Genomic DNA, 17374 nt, shown 5'->3' with positions numbered 1-17374 from the left:
CAAATGTTTAACATTGAAAAGTGAGTCAACGAATTAGGGGGAAAGGTTTATTGGAAGATGAAGCAAACTTTTGTTGACCGCTTTTTCGCAACATATTTAAGAATGAATCAAAAAACGGATTGGTCGTCAAATGCCAGATATTTACAATTGAAATCGCGTCTGTAGAGTAGGGCGGAATGTGTATTTGCAAACTTAAACAGTCTCTTGCTGATCGTATGTTCAGGACTTATTGAAGAATAAAATGAAAGAACGGAATTATCGTAGTCAGATGTTTACAATTAAAAAGTGAATCCATTCAGTACAACAAAAGGAGTTTTTGGAAGATTAAACAGGCTCTTGTTAATCTTTAGTTACTGACATATTTTGGTTTAAAATGAGAGAACGGATTTTTCGTACTATGTCAGATACTTCCGTTTGAAAAGTGACACTATTTAGCAGGGCGAAAGGAGTGTTTGGAAGATGAAGTAGAGTTTCACTGGTAGTTAGTGAATTACATATTTAAAACTAAAATGAAAATGCGGAATTGTCATAAATTGTCTCATATTTACCATTAGTAAGTGTGTATTCAGTAAACTGTAAGGAGTGCTTGGGAGAAGAAGAAAACTCTTGCTGATCGTTATTTGCCGACATATTTAAGAATAATATGAAGAAACGCAATTGTAGTAAAAATGTCACATATCTACAGTTGAAAAGCGAATCTCTTCAGTAGGGCGAAAAGAGTGTTTGGAACCTGAGGTGGACTCTTGCAGATCGTTAGTTGGTGACATATATAAGAATAAAAAAATAACGAAATTGTCGCAAATTGGGAGATATTTACAATTGAATACTGAGTCCATACAGTAGGGCGGAATGAGTGTTTGGAAGATGAAGCAGGCTCTTGCTGATCGTTAGTTACCGACACAGGAAAATTTAATAAAAGAACGGAATTGTCGTAAACTGTTGGATATTTACAACTGAAAAGCAAGTATATTCACTTTGGCAAAAGAAGTGTTTATAAGCTAAGGCACTTTTGTTGATCAATGGTTTAAGACATATAAGAATAAAATGACAGAATGGAATTGTCGTAAATTGTCAGATATTCAACATTGAAAAGTGAGTCCCTTGATTAGGGAATAGCAAGGTTATGCAAACACTTGCCGATTGCTATTTGCCGACATATTTAAGAATTAAATAAAATAACGGAATTTTCCTAAATTGTTAGCTATTTACAAATTGAAAGTTGCTCTATTCAGTAGGGCGAGAGTAAAGTCCGGAAAATGAAATTGACTCTCATTAACGTTTGTAACTGACATATTTAAGAATAAAGTCAAAAAAGGTATTTGTCTTAAATTGTCGGTCATGTACAATTAAAAAGCGGGTCTAATCTGTAGTGCGAAAGGTCTGTTTTGTTATAGTAAAACAGGATCTTTTTGATCATTAGTTACTAAACTATTTTAGAATGAAATGAAATAATGGATTTGTCCTAAATTCTCAGATATAGAGTGGAATATCGATTCTTTTTAGTAGGGCAAAATGAATGTTGGGAAGGTGAAGCAACTCTTGCTGATCAGTAGTTGCCAACATAGGCTATTTAAGAATGAAATGAAAGAATGGAAGGCATTAATTGTCAGATATCTACTATTGATAAGTGAGTCCATTCAGTAGCGCGAAATTAGTGCTTGGAAGAAGAAGCAAACACTTGCTGATCGTTATTTGTCGAAGTGAAATAACGGAATTTGGTAAATTGTTAGATATTTACAATTGAAAATTGTTTTAATTCACTAGGGTAAAAACAAGTCGGAAGATAAAACGGATTTTCATTATCGGAAGTTACTGAGATATTTACGTATAAAGTGAAAGAACGGAATTATCGTAAATTCTCTGTCATTTACAATTTAAAAGTGATTTCATTCACAAGGACGAAAGGAGTGTTTGGAAGATGTGGTAGACCGTTAGTTGCCGACTAGCTGATCGTTAGTTTTCGATATATTTAAAAATAAAATGAAACAACGCAATTGTCACATATCTACAATTGAAAAGCGAGTCTATTCCGTAGGGCGAAAAGAGTGTTTGGAAGCTGTAGTAGACTATTACTGTTGGTTAGTTGCTAACATATATAGAATGAAATAAAATAACGGAATTGTTCTAATTTTTCAGATGTTTACAATAGGCAAAGTGAGTCCATTCAGTAAGGTGAAAACCGATTGGAAGATAAAGCATACTCTTGGTAATCGTTGGTTGAAGACAAATGTAAGAATAAAATAAAAGAATGTTTTTTTCGTAAATTGTTAGATATTTAGCATTGAAAAGTGAGTCCACTCATTAGGGCGAAAGGTGTGCTTGGAAGATGAAGCAAACTCTTGTTGGTCGTTTTTTGCTGACGTATCTAAAAATAGAATGATATAACGGAATTGTCGTAAATTGTTAGATATATACGCATGAAAAGTTGTTCTATATAAATTCAGTAAGGAAAAAAGTTCGGAAGATGAAATAAGCTCTCATTATCTTAAGTTACTGAAATACTTCTGACATACTTAAGTATAAAGTGAAAGAACGGAATTGTCGTAAATTTTCTGTCATGTACAATTGATGAGTAAGGCTATTCAGTAGTGTAAAATAAGAGTTCTTCTATAATCAATCAGACTCCTGATGTTCGTTAGATAATGAACTATTTTAGATGTAAAAAGAAATAATGGAATTGTCCTAAATCGTCAGATATTTACAACTGAATAGCGAGTCTATACAGTAGGGCAAAAGGAATGCTTGGAATGTGAAGCAAAGTCTTCATGATTAGTATTTGCCGACATATGACAAATATTTGCTGACGAATAAAATTAAAAACGGAATTGTCATAAAATGTCACATATATACAATTGAAATCCTGTCTCTGCAGAAGGGCGAAATGTGTGTTTGGAAACTTAAGCAGACCCTTGGTGATCGTTGGTTCAGGACTTATTTAAGAATAAAAACAAAGAACGGAATTGTCGTAGTAAGATATTTACAATTGAAAAGTCAATCCATTCAGTACAACGAAAGCAGTGTTCAGAAAATTACGCAGTCTCTTCTTGATTCCTAGTTACTAACATATTTAAGTTCAAAATAAGAGAACGGACTTGTTGTACATTATCAGATAATTACATTTGAAAGTGCGTCTATTTAGCAGGGCGAAATGAGTGTTTGGAAGATGAAGCAGACCCTCGCTAATCTTTAGTTAATTACATATTTATAAATAAAATGATATAACGGAATTATCGCAAATGGTTTGATACTTACAATTGGTAAGTGTGTCCATTCAGTAAGGTGAAAGTGATGGTTAGTTACTGACATATTTAAGATTAAAATAAACTAACCGAATTGTCGTGATTTGTCTGACATTTAAAATTGAAGACTGATTTCAATATATAGGGCTAAAAAGATTTTGCAAGCTGAAATAATTAGACTCTTGTTGATCACAAGATACACCGTTTTCAAGAATAAAATGAAACAATTGAGCAGTCGTAAATCTCAGATATTTACATTCGGAAAGTGATACAATTGAGTAGGGAGAAAGGTGTTTTGTATATAAAGCAGACTCTTGATGATCGTTAGTTACTGAACTATTTTAGAATAAAATCAAATAATGGAATTGTCGTATATTATCAGATATTTAAAATTGAGAAGTGGGGCCATTCAGTAAGGCGAAGGGAGTGTTTCAAATATGAAGTAACTCTTGCTAATCGTTAGGTACTGATATATTTAAGAACAAAATGAAAGAACGAAATATATAAAATCGTTAGACATTTTTGATTGAAAAGTGATTACATTCAATAGACGAAAGGAGTTTTTGGAAGCCAAAGTAAGCTCTTGATGATAGTTAGTTACTGAATAATTTTAGAATAAAATGAAATAATTTAATTGTCGTAAATTGTGAGATATTTACAATTAAAAAATGAGTCTTTCCAGTATGGTTAAAAACGTGGAAGATAAAAGAGGGTCTTGGATATCTCTATTTTGACGTATTTAAGAATAAACTGAAAGAAAGGATTTGTTCTAAATTATCAGATATTTACAATAGAAAAGTGAGTACATTCTGTAAGGCGAAATGTGTGTTTGGAATCTGATACAGACAGAAGAATAAACTGGAGTAATGGAATTGTCGTAAATTGTCAGACATTTGCAACTGAAAAGCGAGTAACTCAATAGGGAGAAGGGAGTGCTTGAAAGCAGAAGCAGAGTCTTCCTGGACGTTAGTAAGTACTATATTTAAGAATAAAATAAAAGAATTTTCGTAATTTGTCAGATATTTACAATGGTAAGTGAGTCAATTAAATAAGGCGAAAGGTTGTCTGGAAGATGAAGCAGGTTCGTGTTACTGACATAATTAAGAATAAAATGAAATAACGGAATGGCCGTTATTTGTCAGATATTTGCAACTGAAATCTGGGACTATTCAGTAGGGCGAAAAGAGGGTTTGGAGGCTGAAGTAGATCGGTAGTGCTCAACATATTAAGTATAAAGTGAAAGAACGGATTATATACTGTCTGTAAATTGAAAAGCGAGTCTATTCAGTAGGGCGAAAGGCGTGTTTTGGTATAAAAAGCAGATTCTTGACGATCGTTAGTTACTGACATATTTAAGAATACAATGAGGGAACGGAACAGACTTAAATTAACAGATATTTATGACTGAAATATTAGTCCATTGAGTAGGGCAAAAGGTGTGTTTTGATACAAAAAGTAGACTCTTGATGATGGTTCGTTAATGAAATATTTTAGAATAAAATCAAATAATTGAACTGTCGAAAATTCTCAGATATTTATAATTGAAAAATGAGTAATTTCAACAGGGCGAAAGCAGTGGTTTGATGCTGGCGCAGTGTCTTGCTGGTCTTTGACATCTTTAGGAATAAAATGAAAGAACTGAATTATCGTAATTTTTAAGATATTTACAATTCCTAAATGAATCCATTCCGTAAGGTTAAAGGGAGTTTGCAAGATTAAGCGGGCACTTGCTGAGCGTTAATTACTGACACATTTAAAAATTAAAAGAAAGGAACGTAGTAGTCGTACATTTCAGGAGAATTATATTCGGAAAGTGGCGAATGGAGTGTTTCAAACACGAAAAAAAACTCTTGCTGATCCTGAATTACTGACATTTAAAAATAAAATGAAAGAACGGAATTGTCGTAGATTGTAAAATGTTTATGATTGGAAAGCGCCGAATTGAGTATTTCAAGGATGAAGCGGACTCTTGCTGATCGTTAATTACTCACATATTATCCATAAAAAAACAGAACGAAATTGCCCTAATTTGTCAGACATTGTCAATTGAAAAGTGTTTCCATTCGACAGGCCCAAAGAGTGTTTGGAAGCTTAATTAAGCTCATGCTGATCGTTAGTTACTAACAAAATTAAGGAAAAAATGAAAGAACGTAATTATCGTACATTGTAAGATTTTTACAATTGAAAAGTGGTTAAGGGAGTGTTTCAAAGATGATGCAGACTCTTGCTGAACGTTATTACTGATATATTTAAGAATAAAATGAAAGAACAGAGTAGTCGTAAATTGACAGATATTTTGAAATGAAATATTATTCCATTCACTATTCCGAAACTAGTGTTTGGAAACTGAAGTAGACGCTTGCTAATGGCTAGTTGCCGACCTATTTAAGAATAAATTGAAATAATGCAATTGTGGTAAATTGTCAGATATTTACAACTGAAAATCGAGTCTTTTCATAGGACGGGAGGAGTGTTTGGAAACTGAAACAGACTCTTGTTGATCGTTAATTGCCAATATATATAATAATAAAATGAAATAAGGGAATTGCCATTAATTTTCAGATATTTACGATTACGGCGAAGAGAGTGCCCCAGGAAGACACAGACTCTTGCTAATCGTTAGTTACTGACGTATTTTAGAATAAAATGAAAGAACGTAATTCTCGTAAATTGTCAGATGTCTACAAATGAAAACCGAGTCTATTCAGTTGTTCGAAAGGAGTGTTTGTTATTGATGTAGACCCTTGCTGATTGGTAGTTGCCGACATATTTGAGAATGTAGTGAAACGACAGAATTGTAGAATGTTATCAGATATTTAAAGTAGAAGATTATTCCATTCAGTAGGGCGAAAGGTGTGTTTTGTTATAAAAAGCAGACTCTTGTTGATCGTTAGTTACTGAACTATTTTAGAAATAATGGTTTTGTTGTAATTTGTGAAATATTTACTTTTGAAAATGAGTCTATTCATTATTGCGAAACAGTGTTTCGAAGCTGAAGTAAACTGTTGCTAATCGGTAGTTGCCGATATGTTTAAGAATGAAATGAAGAAACAGAATTGTCGTAAGTGGTCAGATATTTACAATTGAAAAGTGAGGGCATTGTGTGTGGCGATGGAAATTTATCAAAGATTAAGTAAACTGTTGCTCATCGTTAGTTACTGACGTATTTAAGAACAAAATAAGAGAACGTAAATGTCGTAAATTCTAAGACATTCTCTATTGAAAATGATTTAATTCAGTAGAAAGAAAGGTGTGTTTATAAGCCAAAGTAAGCTTTTGATCAGTCTTAGTTACTGAACTCTTTTAGAATAAAACGATATAATGGAATTGTCGTAATATTGTGAGATGTTTACAATTAAAAATAAGTCTGTTGAATAGATATTACGAATAAATTGAAAGGAAGGATTTGTCGTAAATTTTCAGATATTTACATATGAAAAGTGAGGCCATTTAGTAATACGAAATATGTGTTTCGGAAACTGAAGTAGACTCTTGCTTATTGGTAGTTGTTGAGATATTCAAGAATGAAAAGAAAGAACGGAATGGTCGTAATTCCTAACATATTTACAATTGGTAAGTGAGTACACTCAGTAAGGCGAAAATAGAGTATGGAACACGAAATAAGCTCTTGTTAATCGTTAGTTACTGACATATTTAAAAATAAAATGAAACAACGGAATTATCGTAAATTGTCAGATATTTAAAATTGAAGAGTGATTCAAATATATAAGGCGAAACGAGTATTGGAAGCTGAAGTAATTACACTTTTGGTGATCCGTATTTTCTGATATTTTTAAGAATACTATTAAAAAACGGGACAGTCGTAAATAGTCAAATATACACAATCGAAATGTGATCCCATTGGGTAGGGCGATAGGTATACAAAGCACACTCTTAAGGATCATTAGTACTGAACAATTTTAGAATAAAATCAAATAATGGAATTGATGTAGATTGTCAGTTATTTACAACTGAAAAGAGTATTCAGTTGGGCGAAAGGAGTGTTGGGAAACTGAAGTAGAATCTTACTCATCGTTAGTTGCAAACATATGAATGAAATGAAATAACTGAGTTTTGGTAATTTCTTAGATATTGACAATTGAAAACGTACAGTAGGGCAAAAAAGAATTCGCAAGATGAAACGGACTTTCATTATCCTTACTTACTGATACATTTACGTATAAAGTGAAAGAACGAAATTGTGATAATTTGTGTGTTATTTACATTTTAGAAGTGATTCCATTCACAAGGACGAAAGGAGTGTTTGGATGATATAGCAGATCGATAGTTGAATTCTAGCTGACCGTTAGTTGCCGACGTATTTAAGAATAAAATGAAAGAATGCAATTGTAGTAAATTGTCACACATCTATAAGAGTAAAAATAATGACGGAATTGTCGTAAATTACCAGATATTTACATTTGAAAACGCGTCGAGGCAGTACGGTGAAAGGAGTTTTTGCAAGCAAAAGCCGAATCTTGCTGTTCGATACTTTAAGACATATTTAAAAATAAAATAAAATTATGGTCTCTCGTAGTTTGCCAGATACCTGAAATTGAAGAGTGATTCCAATATATAGTGCGAAAGGAACGTTTGCAAGCTGAAGTATTAGACTCTTGTTGATCATTGGTTACTGACATCGAAAAGTGTCCTTTGAGGTCGAAAGGTGTGTTTTGGTATATAAGGCAGACTCTTGATGATCGTTCGTTACTGAACTATTCTAGAATATAATGAAAAATATAATTTTCGTAAATTGATAGACAATTACAATAAAAAGTGAGTAAGCTTAGCAAGGCGAGGGGAGTGTTTGGTAGCTTAATCAGAGTCTTGCTGGTCGCTAGTAAATTACCTTTTTAAGAGAAAATGAAAAATTGGAATTGTCGTAACTTGTCAGATATTTACAATTGAAAAGTGAGGCTATTCAGCAAGAGGAAGGTAGTGTATCAATGATAAAGCAGACTCTCGCTAATTGTTAGTTACTGATATTTAACGATAAAATCAATGAACGGATTTATCGTAAATTGACAGATATTTAAAATTGGGGAGTGATTCCAATATATGTAGACATAGAAATCTAGGGAAGCTGAAGGAATTAGACTCTTGTTGATCATTTGTTTCCGACATATTAACAATAAAATGAACGAACGCAATGTCGTAAATTGTCAGATGTTTACAACTGGAAAGTCAGTCTATTTAGTATGGCAAAAGGAATGTTTGGAAGTTAAAAGATCCTTGGTTGAAGATATATCTAAGAATAAAATGAAAGCACGGAATTATAAATTTTCAGAAATTTGCAATTTCAAAGTGAGTTTTTATGGTAGGTCCAAAAATTTTTTGGAAGATTAAGAAACCGGTGCTGATCATTAATTTCCTACATCTGTAAGAATAAATGAAAGAACGCAATTTTCGTAAATTGTAAGATATTTACAATTTAAAAGCGAGTCTATACAGTATGTCGAAAGGAGTCTTTGGAAAATAAAGTAGACTCTTTGTTGAAGACATATTTAATAATTAAACGTAAGAACGAAATAGTCCTAAATTGTCAGATACTTACAACGGAAAAGGAGTCAATTCAGTAGGGCTATACTAGTGTTTGGAAAATGTAGCAGACTCTTGCAAATCATTAGTTATTGACATATTTAAGATTGAAATGAGAAAACGGAACAGACGTAACTTGTCTCATACATTATAATTGAAAAGTTATTACATTGAGTAGTGTGAAAGGTGTGTTTCTGGTATATAAGGCAGACTCTTCATGACCGTTAGCTAATGAACTATTTTAGTATTAAATGAAATAAATGTAATTGTGGTAAATTGGCAGATATTTACAACTGAAGACGAGTGTACTTAGTAGGGCGAAGGAGTGTTTGAAATCTGAAATGGAGAATTGCTGGTCGTTCGTAAGTCACATATATAAGAATAAAATGAAAGAACGGAATTCCCGCAATTTGTCAGATATTTTCAATTGGTAAGTGAATCCATCCAGTAAGCCGAAAGAGTATATGGAGATGAAGCAGGCTCCTATTAGTTACTGACGTAAATAAGAATAAAATGAAGTATTGTTGTTGTTATTTATCAGATATTTATAATTGAAATCTAAGTATATTCAGTTGAGCGAAAGATGTTTGGATGCTGAAGTAGACTCTTGCTGATCGGTAGTGCTCGACAAATTTAAGAATGAATGAAATAAAGGAATTGTAAACTGTCAGATATTTACGATTGATAATAGAGGTCATTTAGTATGCCGAAACCAGTATTTCGAAGATGGAGATGACTTTTATTTATCTTTATTTACTGACATATGTAACAATAAAATGAAAGATGGGAATTGTCGTAAATTGTTTACTATTTACAAGTCAATGCCGACATTTTTAAGAATAAAATGAAATAACAGAATTGTCGTAAATTATTAGATATTTACAATTGAAAAGCTGTTCTATTCAGTAGAGCAAAAGAAGAGTTCGGATGATGAAATTGATTTTCTTTATCGTTAGCTACTGTCATACTTAAGGATGGAAACAATGAACGAGATAGTTGTAAATTGTCTGTCATTTAAAATGATAAGCAAGTCCACTCAGTAGGGCGAAAGGTTTTATTTGTGTATAAAGCAGACTGTTGAAGACCGTTAATTACTGACATATTTAGTATAAAGGCCGTGTCTAACGTTTTCAGCTGAGATCATTAATCCCTATATATAATAACATGGTAAACTTCTTTCCAAAATATTATGAAAACTATTGTTTTATGCAGTTCAAAATTTCTCCAGATGTTAGCCTAGCCAATACTACATGTTCACTTTTTTATTTTTAATCTAGCTCTGATTGTTCATTAATATTACTTTTTATAAATAAATGTAACAGCGTTAGAAAGCATATAAGCAGGATTTCTTTTCCTGTTTGTGGAGGTGCAGATATCTGATCCATTCACACCATTGTTCCTTAGTGATCTTCAAAAAATTGATAGGGGAAGGAAACAAGTTACGAAATGAGGTAAGATCGTTTATCTAAAAATGCGGAGAGTGCATATCTTCGAAGTTATGTTCGTTGACAATCTGATCATATGGTCGGAAGAACAGAAGGTTGCGGGAGGCAAGACTGACTGCTGTCAGAAATGAGACAATCTTATCTATCTATATATCTTTTTAGTTGTATTATGTAACAAGCCTTCTTGTCGAACAGCGTGCGCTTTCCCTATTTTCCTATTTTAACTATTTTTGATCCTAAATCTTGATTCTTGCGTGGTGAAGAAAGGAGACACGTCAGAGGAATCGTAAAAATAAAAGCATTATCATCAATATTTTGCTTTCCAAAATAAGGAATATAACTTTAAAAAATAAAGCTTTAAAAGAAATATCTAGGAAGATCAAAGAACAAATCATGGCATTTCATACATGCGCAAAACAGTAATAGGCATATACAAAATAAATAAATAAATATTACAATATTTCTGAGAGTCTAGATCATTTGGATCCGATAGTGGTATTCCAAGGATAAGCAAGTGAAATAAGCTATTTGTCACTTGATTTTGACTGAAAACTTGATTTACAGAATTGTATATATATATACATATATATATATATATATATATATATATATATATATATATATATATATATATATATATATATATATATATATATATGTGTGTGTGTGTGTGTGTGTGTGTGTGTGTGTGTTGTGTTATATAGTATATTTGGAGTGAGTTTCCTGATCAAAGTTACGTCACATCTTATGAATTACGTCACTTTTGAACAAAGATATGTTTATCGTTGTTTTCCCTATGTAGTTCATAACACTTCATAATTTTAGGGAAAAATATCTGGCAACATGTATTATTTCTACTCTCCTGATTCGTTTAAAAAACAATTACCGGTTGGTCGCAAAACTAGAATTATTACTTTCAGCTGAGGAATATCAAAGTTTCAATCAAATTTCGCCGATACATAAACTTTTTCCCAAATTGGAATGATCACAAATCTCACTGAATCAATAAAAGTATATCCAGAGAAAGCTATATTAGTCCATATATCCACTTTCGTGCATTGGCCTACTTCTATTTTGTAGCTGAGCATCCATTAGAAGAGAGTTAATACTTGATCTGATGATGATTTGCGGGTGAAACATCTCAATCAAAATCTCGCTGCCTACAATTTCGCTTGGCGAATACCTGGATAACGTGTAACTGATGTAACTGAGATACAGCACTGAAAAGTTTGCTCCATTAGTAATATTATGAAGGATAATTTACATTTATGCTCTAATAGTGATATCAAATATGATTTGGTTAGTGGCGCATTTAGGAGGCTATCGGGCTCAAAAGCCGATTTCATTATTTTTTTCACATTACACGTACAACACAAATGCTCGTTACTGGTTCTCAAGCCTCCCCCTCCGAAACAAGATCCTAAATACGCCACTGGTAACATTTGAATCGATATTATAAGTACATCTCTACAAGCGGTTTGCAGTTTATACTGGTTAATATTTCCCTGTGGCGTGAGAAAAACAAAAAATTGATATTGGTCGATATTTGTGATGTATTTAAATTTTAGCATTTCGAAACGTATGTATTTTTTTTATTTCTATTCACATAATGATTGGATAAACGTCTAGTTTACGCGCATACCCACCGTTGCTAACGCACCTGCTCCTTACAGACGCACCCCCGCACAAGTCCACCAGTTCATTCCATTATGAACGTTTGCTGGCCACGAGATCATAATTCACCGATTATGATCTCGAGAACCACACGAGAAGTATCTGTTTAAATTCGAGACGGCGCAAGAAATACAATTATCGTCTCGTTTTCGAGATGAGAAATTTCGCGAGTCCCGTGGACAGCACTGATTCACCCAAGTCTTGATCTCAAACACTGTTTTGGTGTTACATGATTCATATGTAAAATCTACAAATTGGTAAAATGATGATACGAAAACAATGAAGAGCATTTATCTACGTTTAAAATATCCAAGTCGTTATACAATTAAGACCAATATGGTTTAAATGTTATTATACCACATTATTCGTGGACCAATTGTGACGAGGAACGGTTGTGATACTTCCAGATGAAATTAAGAAAAATTAGGACCTAATTTCTTAAAAACATAAATTACCAAAACAGAACAATAAAATGTCGAGACAAGAGCTAAAGAAGTCTTCGAGGATCGGGACGTGACGAGACCTATTAAATTTAGGAGACGAGGCGAGAAAACCTTACTTCTCGTCTCGTCTCCTCGGGAACACTATTTGAACGAAATAGATAGATTGTAGTGATTACCTGGCAGTTATTGATGCAACATTTTTTTGACATGAATAATAATCGATCTTGTGGCATATTAATCTGCAAGTGTTTCATCAATCTGGTGCTATTACTGGGCATTAGCCAAGAACAGAACACTGTCGAATGCATTAGGTTATTATTTGGAAATGAAGTGAAATCTTTGTGTTTTACGTCCACGATTATGCCGACTAGGCTAAAGGAGACGGTGATGATGAGAATGAATGAAATGGTGGAATGAAGAAAGTGGAAGAAAATGAGAAACCTCACGAACACACCACCAAAGCCCACTTGGTGCGATTTGGGATCGAACCGGGAGCACATACACACCAGAGGTGAGCACTATACCATTGAGCCACCGCGGTCCCCGTTATTCCTTAGGACATAATAACTTATGTAAAACAATCTGAAATTCCCATATTTTTAATCTGCACGAAAATAGATTTGATGAATACTATTTCTTCTACCTGGGTTTATTAAACTTCCAAACTATTCTATGCAAAGGTTTCGAAAGTGTAATAGAACGGCTATGTCTGTCTGTCTGTTAACAGGTATCATACCAAAAGCGGCAAGAGATATCGAGAAAGGTTTTCTGGAATCGATTTAGCGTCCTAAGAATAGGTTCCATGTCCTCCGTTAATCTTCTATATAAATCGGAAGTAATAGAGATGGACCACTTACGGGCCATAAATGAAAAAATATATTACCTAGCGGCAAGCGGTTTTAGGGAATTGATTCAACGTCTCTAGAAAATGTACCCTCTCCAATCTTATCTCTCTACTGAAAACCGGAACTGGTAGAAATTTACTACTATTTTCGGTTTCAATATTGATGTTCATAGAGCATAAACGATATGATATATCGAAAAGCAGTTCTCGGTCGTTTTCTTCTTACACATATATTAATTATTTTGAAGCTCGCTATATATCACAACAGCATAAATCCTTTTCGATCTCTGTGTAAACGTTTGTCAGTTGATTAGACAAATAAGCTAGTTTACTCTACATTATACAGTTAAAACTAATTTATAAATGAACACTTCCCTCACTTGAAAGAAACATAGACATATTTTCTGATACTTTCGTACGTAAGTTAGCTGTAATAGGCCTCTACAGGTAACTATTCGTGGAGATGTTTATGTAAAATCAATGGAATCTTGAAAATCTATGAAGAAAGCGAAAACAGACTTTGCTCTTATCTGCTGTCAATCTGCATTTCATTCTTCATTTCCGGAGACAACCCAAAGTTCGCGCACGTGACCCAGCGGGGGACAGAGAATGAAAGAAACCTACCTGCTTAGTCTCCTATATACTGTTCTGCGCTGTTGCAAAATGCAGCCATTATCTTACACAGCTTTTAAATGGAAGATAATTAATTTTCCAACAAAAAGTCAAAGTGAACATGCAATATTAATACTAACAAACATTTGGACGAATTTTGAAATGTATAAAGTAAATAGTTTTCAAAATATTTTGGAAAGAAATATGCCATGTTATTATATAGGGAAATCCCAACGCATTCCAAGGGTTGTACACGGCCTTAAATTGAGAGAACGGAACAGATGTAAATTAAGGGATATTTATATTTGAAATGTTAGTCCATTGAGTAGAGTGAAAGATGTATTTTGGAATATAAAGCAGGCTGTTGATGATCGTTAGTTACTGAACTATTTTAGTATAAAATGAAATAATGGAATTCTCGAAAGTTGTCAAACATTTACAATTGAAAGTGAGTGAATTCAGCAGGCCGAAAGGAGTTTTTGGAAGTTGAAGGAGAGGCTTGGTGTCCGTTACTAACTTACAAATTTAAGAATAAAATGGAAGAACTGAATTGTCATAATTTGTGAAATATTTACAATTGAAATTTGACTCTATTCAGTAGGATCAAAGGAGTGGTTGGACACTGAAGTAGATTCTTGCTGAACGGTAGTTGGCATATTTAAGAATGAAATGAGAGAACGGAATTGTAGTAAATTATCAAATATTTAGAATTGGATAGTGAGACCATTCACTAAGGTTGCTCTACTCAGTAGTGCAAAAGGAGTGTTTGGAAGGTACTGTAAACACTTCCTGATGGCTAGTTGCCCACATATTTAAGTATAAAATAAAAACGGCATCATCGTAAATTATCAAATATTTAGAATTGAAAAGTGAGTCTATATACTAAGGCGAAAGGAGAGCTTGGAAGCTGGTGCGGACTGTTGGCGATCGCTAGTTGAGTGCATACTTATGAATGAACGAAATTCTCAATAAATGCCAGACATTTACATTTGAAAATTGAGTGAACTCAGCAGGGAGAAGGGAGTGATTAAAAGCTGAAGCAGAATCTTGCTGGTTTTAAAACTGACAAATTTAAGAATAAATTTAAACAACAGAAATGTCGTAATTTGTCAGATATTTACAATTAGTAATTGCGTCCATTCACTAAGGCGAAGAGAGTGTGTGGAACATGATACAGGCTCTTGTTGATCGTTAGTTACTGCCATATATAAGAATAAAATAAAATAATGGAATTGACGTTATTTGTCAGATATATACAATTGAAATCTATGTCTTTTTAGTAGATCAAAAAGAGTGTTTGAAAGCTGAAGTAGACACTTGCAGATTGGTTGTTATCGACATATTAAAGAATGAAATGAAAAAGCGATTTGTCGTAATTTGCCATATATTTAAAATTGGCAAGTGAATATTTTCAGTAAAGCGAAGGGAGTATTTGGAATATGAAGGACTTGTTGAAGGTTAGGTGTCGACATATTTTTAAAAAATGGAATAGAATTGTCGTTAATTGTCAGATATTTACAGTTAAAAAGCGAGTCTAATCAATAGGGCGAAAGGGGTGTTTGGAAGCTAAAGTAGACTCATGCTGATCGTTAGTTGCCGACATATAGAGAATGAAATAAAATAACGGAATTGTTGTAATTTGTCAGATATTTACAATTGGCAAGTCAGTCACTCACTAAGGCGAAACTAGTGTTTGGAAGATAAACCAAGCTCCTACTGATCGTTAGTTGACGACCTATATAAGAATGAAACTAAAGAAGGGAATTGTAAATTGTTACATACTTACAATTGAAAAGTAAGTCCCTACATTAAGGAGAAAGGAGTGTTTTGAAGATTAAGCTGGCTCATGATGATCGCGTCTTTCTGACATTTTAAAGAATAAAATGAAAGAATTTAAAATTTCGTATTTTGCCAGATACTTAGAACTGAAAAGCGAGTCTCTTTAGTATTGCAGAAGGTGTGTCTTTTAGCTAAAACAGACCTTTGGTGATCGTTGGTTAAATACATATTAAAGAATAAAATAAAAGAATGGAATATTCCTAAATTGTCAGATATTTAACATTGAAAAGTGAGTCCATTCATTAGAGCGAAATGTGTGATTGGAAGATATGAGAGGTTGATTGCTTTTTACCAACATATTTAAGAGTAAAATTAAATAGCGGGACTGTCCTTAAGTTTTTAGATATTTATAAAATGAAAAGTTCTCTATTCAGTTGGTCAAATGAAAAGTTCGTAAGAAGAAATAGACCTTCATTATCGTTAGTTACTAACATGTTTCAGAATGAAATAAATGAACGGAATTGTCAACAATAGTCATATATTTACAGTTGAAATCGCGTCTATGGAGTAGGGTGAAATGTGTGTTTGGAAACTTAAGCAGACTCTTTCTAATCGTTTGTTCAAGACTTATTTAAGAAGAAAATGAAAGAACGGAATTGTGGTAGTCAGATATATAGAATTGAAAAGTGAATCAATTCAGTACAACGAAAAGAGTGTTTGGAAGATTAAGCAGGCTCTTGTTGATCTTTATTTACTGACATATTTAGGTTCTAAATGAGAGATCGAATTTGTCGTACATTGTCAGATCCTTTCCTTTGAAAGTGAGTCTATTTAGCAGGGCGAAAGGAGCGATTGGAAGATGAAGCAGACACTTGCTAATCGTTAGTTAATTATTTATATAAGAATAAAATGAAAGAGCGAAATTGTCGTAAATTGTCTGATATTTATAATTGCTAAGTGTGTCCCTTCAGTAAAGTAAAAGGAGTGATTGGAGGACGAAGTACGTTCTTGTTGATCGTTAGTTAGTGACATATTTAAGAATAAACTAAAATAACAAAATTGTCATAATTTGTCAGATATTTAAAATTGCAGAGTGATTTCAATATATATAAGGCAAATGAGTTTCTGGAAACTGTAGAAAGTAGACTCTTGGTGATGTTTAGTTACTGACATAATTAAGAATAAAATGAAAGATCAAAATTGTAGTTAATTGTCACATATCTACAATTGTAAAGCGAGTCAGTACAACGAAAGGAGTGTTCGATAGATTAAGCAGGCTCTTGTTGATCCTTAGTTACGGACATATTTAGGTTTAAAATAAGAGAACAGATTTGTCGTACATTATCAGATATTTACATTCGAAAGTGGGACTTTTAAGCAGGGCGAAAGGTGTATTTGGAATATGAAGGAGACTCTCGCGAATCCTTAGTTAATTACATACTTAAAAATAAAATGAAAGAGTGGAATTGTGGCAAATTGTCATAAATTTATAATAGAAAAGTGAGTTCATTCAGTTGAGCGAAAGGTGTGCTTGAAAGCTAATGCAGACTCTTTGCCGATATATATTTGAAGACATATTATGAATTAAATGTAAGAACCAATTCTCCAAAATTGACAGAAATTTACAATTGAAAAGTGATTCCACTCAGCAGGACGAAAGGAGTGTTTGGAAGCTAAAGCTGATGAAATAGAAACTCATTATCGTTAGTTACTGACATATTTAATGTAAAGTGAAAGAACGAAAGTGTCATTAATTCTTTGTCATTTAGAATTGAAAAGCGAGTCTATTCTGTATGGGAG

Source organism: Thermobia domestica, chromosome 2 (genome assembly GCF_964235325.1).
Source record: "Thermobia domestica chromosome 2, izTheDome1.hap1.1, whole genome shotgun sequence".
NCBI lineage: Eukaryota > Metazoa > Arthropoda > Insecta > Zygentoma > Lepismatidae > Thermobia > Thermobia domestica.
This window is presented reverse-complemented; position numbering follows the sequence as displayed.